Consider the following 6,660-nt stretch of genomic DNA (forward strand, 5'->3'; position numbering starts at 1 on the left):
TTTTTTAATGTTTATTAGTGAAACACCATGAGTTACAGTTGTAGACTTACAAATTTTTATGCTTGGGTTTCAGTTATGCAATGATCGAGTACACATCCCTCCACCAGTGCCCATTATCCACCACACTGATCCCAATATCCCTCCCACCCCATATCTCACCAATCCCACCCTGCTTCTGTGGCAGGGCATTCCCTTTTGTTCTCTCTCTTCTTTTGGGTGCTGTGGTTTTCAAAAGAGACATTGAGTGGCAATCATGTTTGGCTTATAGTCTACTTTCAGCATGCATCTCCCATGCTGAGAGGATCCTCCCAACACCCTTTATTTAGTGCTCTCTTCTCTATCTGAGGTCCCGTTCCCCCCTAGTGTGTGTGGCTGGCCTCCAAGCCATGGAGTAAACCTCCTGGTAATTATATCGGCTATTCTTGGGTGTTAGTCTCCTATTTTGTTACTTTATGTTCGCCAGATAAATGCAATCATTCTATGTCTATCCCTCTCTTTCTGACTCATTTTGTTTAGCATAATACTTTACATGTAGTACCACTTGTATGTAAATTTCCTGACTTCATCTTTTATAACAGCTACATAGTACTCCATTGTGTAGATGTACCAAAGTTTCTTTAACCAGTCATCTGTTCTCAGTCACTCAGGTTTTTTCCAGATTCTGGCTATTGTAAAGAGTGCTGTAATGAACATACAAGTGCAGACGTCACTTCAACTATTCTTTTTTGCCTTTCTGGGGTATATTCCCATGACTGGTGTTGCTGGGTCAGATGGAAGCTCAATTTTGATTTTTTTGAGAATCGTGCATACTGTTTTCCAAAATGGCTGAACCATTCGGCATTCCCACCAGCAATGAAGGAGGGTTCCTTTCTCGCTGTATCTGCACCAACACCGGTTGCTTTTATTTTTTTGGATGTGGGTCAATCTCTGTGGTGTGAAATGACATCTCATTGTTGTTTTGATCTGCATCTCCTTGATAATTAATGATGTGGAGCATTTTATCATGTGCCTTTTAACCATGTGGATTTCTTCTTTGAGAAAGTTTCTGTTCATTTTGTCACCCCATTTTTTTATGGGATTGGGTGTTTTCTTCTTGTGCAGTTCAACCAGTACTTTGCATATCCTTAATATCAAACCCTCGTTGGATGGGTATTGGCCAAATATCCTTTCCCATTCTGTAGATTGTCTCTGTATTTTGGTCACAAAATGAAAATAAGGTTTTACACAAAACCTTTTTAAGTGTAGAAGAATTAAAAATAAAAAAACAATTTTTATTTGCACTGACTTCTGTTTATACTAAGCTTGGTCCTTTCTCCTTTTGTGTAGCTTAAGTTTCTCATCTACAACATGAGACTTTGGTACATCACTTGTGTCATAAAGTCAGGATATCAAAAATGACAAGTCAATTGTACAAACTAAAGGATTACATGCATGTTTGTAATTGTAATGGTGTATAATGTCTATTAATTTCCCAGCTAAACCTTAACAGCACTTGCAGTTACTAAATCAGTATTTGTGTAAATTACATCATTCAGAGGACTCCAAATTTCTCTTAATGAGATTGTAGAAAATTTTATCCAGTATTGAAAGACACCACTTTTGAAAGTTATTGGATAATTGCAGGACAGGAAAAATAACTATAATAGTTTACAACAGAAAATGGAAGTATCTCTTTCAACTGACCTTCTAAAGGGAGTGATATGGAAGGGAAATAATTATTCAGAGTAGAGAACAGTGCTCAGAATTATAAAAAGGGTCCTAGCTTCTTAACTACATTCAGGTAGACTGATGTTTAAAGTTGCACTCCTCTAAGCTAAAAAATACTTTCCTAATTGATAGTTTAATTTTAAAATATATGATTTATTTCTCTTAAAATCTTTAGTATATTTATTTTTGGCCTAAAACTAGGACTTAGTAACTCTAAATGTATTTTTACATATTTTCTTTCCTAATCTTAATTTAAATAATGAAACATTTTTATAAATAAATAAATATGTGTACATATGCATATATATAATCTAGTTTATTTTTGCTTTCCCAGAGAGTTTGTAATATGTATATTTTCTATAAGAGAATTATGTGGAAAAAAGCCTTTTTTTCATTTCAATTCTGCAAACTATGCAAGAATATGGTTACAAATGTATTAGTGAAGTACAAACTTTGAATTTATTGTTGTCAAAAACATTTACTTCTTTAAGCCAGTGTTTCACAGAGTCCTTTGGCAAAGGAAAAGAAGACATCTTTAGTCAAATTGTCTAAACTGTATCTCGGCCCCTAACATTGACTTGTGCCCAAGTTTCCTCTTCTATAAAATGTAGATAATCTGGTATTTATTTTTGAATTAATGAATCATTGTCACTCAGTTCGACACCATCCTCCCGTTAGTTCCATCCGAGCTGCAGAAAGCCTTTGCTTTTTCTCCATAGTCAAATTGTATTCCATTTGTGTTTATATGCCACAAGTTCTCTATCTACTCATCTGTGGCTAGGTGATTATTTGGGTTTTCAGATCTTCGTTATTTAAACTATGTTGTAGTGAGTATAGGTGTAAATATGTATTTTCAGATTAGTGTTTTTTCTCTGACTAGAAAACTTGGAGTGGCATCCCAGGATTACATGGATTTTCTGTTTATAATGCGTTGAACTGGTCTCCAACCCAGCTCTTGTTGTGATCTTTTCATACAGGCCATTCTCACTGTTCTGATATGATATGGAACTCTCATGTGGTGTGTAAAGAAACAAAAAAGGAATCAGACAGCTTCCAATAAAAACAATTTGTGATACATGATCAAAAGAACTTGGAACTGAGAAGTTATGGAGTTGTTAAGGTATAGAGAAGGAACTCTGGGGAAATAGTAGAGGGATCTTGAAATTCTGGTGTTGTGGAAGATTGCAACTATAAAACAATTAGTTCAAAATTATTGCAAGATATAATAGCGATAGCACAGTGGGTAGGGCATTTGCATTACAAGTGGCCGGCTCAGATTTGATTCCTCTGCCCCTCTCAGAGACCCTGGCATGCTACCGAGAGTAAACCGCCAGCACAGCAGAGCTTGGCAAGCTCCTTGTGGCGTATTCCATATGTCAAAAACAGTAACAAAAAGACTCACAATGGAGACATTACTGGTGCTCACTCAAGCAAATCAATGAACAACAGGAGGACAACGTTGTTGTAACTTGTTACAACGTTACAAGTTCTTTTGATCATGTATCACAAACTGTTTTTATTGGAAGCTGTCTGATTCCTTTTTTGTTTCTTTACACACCACATGAGAGTTCCATATCATATCAGAACAGTGAGAATGGCCTGTATGAAAAGATCACAACAAGAGCTGGGTTGGAGACCAGTTCAACGCATTGTAAACAGAAAATCCATGTAATCCTGGGATGCCACTCCAAGGTTTCTTGTTGTTACAAAGTTGTTGTAAGGACTTTTTTTTATTTAGTGAAACACTATGAGGTACAGTTGTAGACTTACAACTTTTGTGTTTGGGTTTCAGTTATACAATGATCGATTACCCATCCCTCTACCAGTGCCCATTCTCTACCACCAATGATCCTAGTAATGCTCCCATGCAGTCTTACTATGTCTGTCCCTCACTTTCTGGCTCATTTCACTTAGCATGATACTTTCCAGTAGAACCACTTGTATGTAAATTTTATGAGTTCGTCTTTTCTAACAGCTGCATGGTATTCCATTGTGTAGATGTACCGAAGTTTCTTTAACCAGCCATCTACTCTCCGGCACTCAGGTTTTTTTCTAGATTCTAGCTATTGTAAACAGTGCTGCAATGAACATAGAAGTGCTGATGTCATTTCGACTGTAGTTTTTTGCCTCTCCAGGATATATTCCCAGGAATGATATTGCTGGGACAAATGGGAGCTCAATTTCTAATTTTTTCAGAATCTTCCATACTGTTTTCCACAAGGGGTGAACCATGCAGCATTCCCAACAGCAGTGAAGGAGGGTCACTTACTGGCCACATCCACGCCAACACTAGTTGCTTTTGTTCTTTTGGATGTGTGCCATTCTCTGTGGTATGAGATGATATCTCATTGTTGTTTTGATCTACAACTCCCTGAAGATTACTGATGTAGAGCATTTCCTCATGTGCCTTTTAGCCATTTGGATTTCTTCTTTGAGAAAGTTTTTGTTCACTTCATCACTCCATTTTTTCATGGGGTTGGATGTATTCTTCTTGTGGAGTTCAACCAGTGCTTTGTATATCCTTGATATCAACCCCTTGTTGAATGGGTAATGGGCAAATATGCTTTCCCATTCTGTAGACTGTCTTTGTAGTTTGGTCACTGTGTTTTGAGGTGTAGAAGCATCTTAGTTTAAGATAGTTCAATTTGTCTATCTCTGTTTTCACTTGCTTGGCCAGTGGCGTGTCATCTTTGAAGATATCTTTAGCTTCAATGTCATGGAGGGTTTTGCTAACCTTGTCTTCAATGTACCTTATGGATTCTTGTCTAATGTTGAGGTCTTTAATCCATTTTGATCTTACTTTTGTACATGGTGTTAGGTAGAGATCTGAGCCCATTTTTTTGCATGTAGTTGTCCAATTCTGCCAGTACAATTTGTTAAAGAGGCTTTTCTTGACCACTTTACATTTCTTGCTACATTATTAAAGATTATGTGATCATTTTTTTGGGGTGAGATATCAGTATATTCCACCCGGTTCCATTGGTCTGTGGCTTTGCCTTTGTTCCAGTACCATGCTGTTTTAATTATTACTGTGTTGTATTAGAGTTTGAGATTGGGGAGGTTGATTCCTCCTATTTTTTCCCCAAGATTTGCTTTAGCTATTCGTGGGTGCTTATTGTTCCACATGAATTTCAGGAATCTTTGCTCCATTTCTTTGAAGAATGCCATGAGTATTGTTATAGGGATTGGCTTGATTTTGTACCAAGCTTTGGGAAGTATTGCCATTTTGACAATGTTAATTCTCCAGATACATGAGCAGGGGGTTCCATTTCCTTGTGTCCTCTTTTATTTCCTGAAGTAGAGTTTTGTAGGTTTTTTTTTTTGTACAGGTCCTTTACTTCCTTAGTTAAGCTGATTCCTAGGTACTTGATTTTCTGGGCACAATTGTGAACGGGATTTTTTTTTTCTATGTCACTTTGTTATCTTTCACTGTCTGCGTATAGGAAAGCCACGGACTTTTGGGTATTGATTTTATAGCCTACAACTTTACTGTACAAGTCTATTGTTTCTAGGAGTTCCTTGGTAAAGTTTTTAGGGTCATCTAAGTATAGTATCATATCATCTGTGAATAGTGACAGCTTGATTTCTTCCTTTCCTACCTGAATGCACTTTTTCTTGCCTAAGCTTTATTGCAAGTACTTCCAGTACTATATTGAACAGCAGTGGAAAGAGTGGGCATCCTTGTCTTGTCCCTGATCTTAGAGGGAAGGCTCTTAGTTTTTCCCCATTGAGAATGATTCTTGCCATAGGCTTGTGTTAGATGGCTTTAACTATATTGAGTAAAGTCCCTTCTATACACATTTTGGTGAGGGTTTTTATCATAAATGGGTGCTGGATCTTGTCAAATGCTTTCTCTACATGTATTGATATGATCAAATGGTTTCATCTTTACTTTTGTTGATATTATGGATTATGTTTATTGATTTCTGAATGTTACACCATACTTGAATCCCATTTGGTAATGGTGTATGATCTTTTTGATGATTTGTTTAATTCTATTTTCTAATATTTTGTTGAGAACCTTCGCATCCATCTTCATCAGAGATATTGGACTGTAGTTTTCTTTTTCATGTGGTGTCTTTGTTTCCGTTTGGTATTGGAAAAATATGGGCTTCATGGAAACTGGATGGGAGAGTTTATGTTTCTTCAATTTTCTGGAAAAGCTTGAGAAGAATTGGAAATAAATGTTTGGAAAATATTTATTGTTTTAAATGTTCCAAAAAATTCATTAGTGAATCCATGTGGACCTGGGCTTTTGTTTTTGGGAAGATTTTTGATTACAGTTTCAATTTCCTTGATATTAATAGAACTATTCAGGTATTCTAGATTTTGTTGAATCAGTCTTGGGAGATTATAGGAATCCAGGAATTTATCCATTTCTTCTAGGTTCTCTTGTTTTGTGGCCTACAGACTTTCAAAGTAGTCTCTGATGGGGTTGAAGCGATAGCACAGTGGGTAGGGCATTTGCCTTGCAAGCGGCCGACCCGGGTTCGATTCCCAGCATATGGTCCCCTGAGCACCACCAGGAGTGATTCCTGAGTGCATGAGCCAGGAGGAAATCCTGTGCATAGCCAGATATGACCCAAAAAGAAAAAAAATGTAGTCTCTGATGATCTTTTGAATTTTTTTGGTTTCTGTTGTGATATCCCCTGTTTCATTTCTGATTAGGTTTATTAGGGTTCTCTCTCTCTCTCTCTCTCTCTCTCTCTCTTTCTCTCTCTCTCTCTTTCTTTGTGAGTCTTGCTGTTGGTTTATCTATCTTGTTTATTTTCTCAAAGAACATGCTCTTGGTTTCATTGATCTTTCAGATTGCTTTTTGGGTTTCCATGTCATTGATTTCTGCTCTAAGTTTTATGATGTCTTTCCTTCTGCCTGATTTGGCCTCCTTTTGTTGGTCCTTTTCTAAGATCTTGAACTGTGAAGTCAAGTTGTTTATGTGGGCCCTTTCTTCCT

Source organism: Sorex fumeus, unplaced genomic scaffold, assembly GCF_029834395.1.
Source record: "Sorex fumeus unplaced genomic scaffold, SorFum_2.1 ptg000128l, whole genome shotgun sequence".
Taxonomy (NCBI): domain Eukaryota; kingdom Metazoa; phylum Chordata; class Mammalia; order Eulipotyphla; family Soricidae; genus Sorex; species Sorex fumeus.